Source organism: Penaeus monodon, chromosome 15 (genome assembly GCF_015228065.2).
Source record: "Penaeus monodon isolate SGIC_2016 chromosome 15, NSTDA_Pmon_1, whole genome shotgun sequence".
Classification (NCBI taxonomy): domain Eukaryota; kingdom Metazoa; phylum Arthropoda; class Malacostraca; order Decapoda; family Penaeidae; genus Penaeus; species Penaeus monodon.
This window is the reverse complement of record NC_051400.1, coordinates 10,495,312-10,495,726: the sequence shown is the minus strand read 5'-3', so window position 1 is coordinate 10,495,726 and position 415 is coordinate 10,495,312. Positions and strand designations below refer to the sequence as shown.

At 52.3% G+C, this 415-nt stretch overlaps 1 protein-coding gene across 1 annotated transcript in view; it reads left to right on the top strand.

Moving 5' to 3' along the window:
* The window catches only part of LOC119581739, a gene marked incomplete at both ends in the record, with an annotated part of 64,510 nt that overhangs the window by 26,871 nt on the left and 37,224 nt on the right, over positions 1 to 415 (top strand).

The following is a 415-nucleotide window of genomic DNA, read 5'->3' as shown; positions in this document are numbered from 1 at the left end:
CAGGCGTCCGCGCGGCAAAGGAAAATGATCCGTAGCGGACAGCCGCGGGCAATGCTTAAAGTTACACTCCAATAAAGATGTCGGCCCTTCCCTCCAGGGGATGCTGTGGCCGCTGTGTCTTGGTCGATTGCTTGCGTGTCCGCTCCAGAGACACTTGTGGTTGCAAGCAGGGCGGACCAGACGCTCGGCCGGAAGGAGAGATGGCGGTGGGATTTCGGGCCTCGGTCGTCTCTTCGCCTTTCGCTGTTTCCGGCCTTTTCCCTTCCCCAGGAGGTCGTCCTGCAAGAGGCCTTGTTTGCTTCCTTTCTTTTTGTTTGTATATTCGCTTTCACGATGCGAGTATACAATATGCAAGTTGCCTAATATTTTTACAACAGATATGGACGGTATCATTTTGTTATGAGAGACTTTTTAG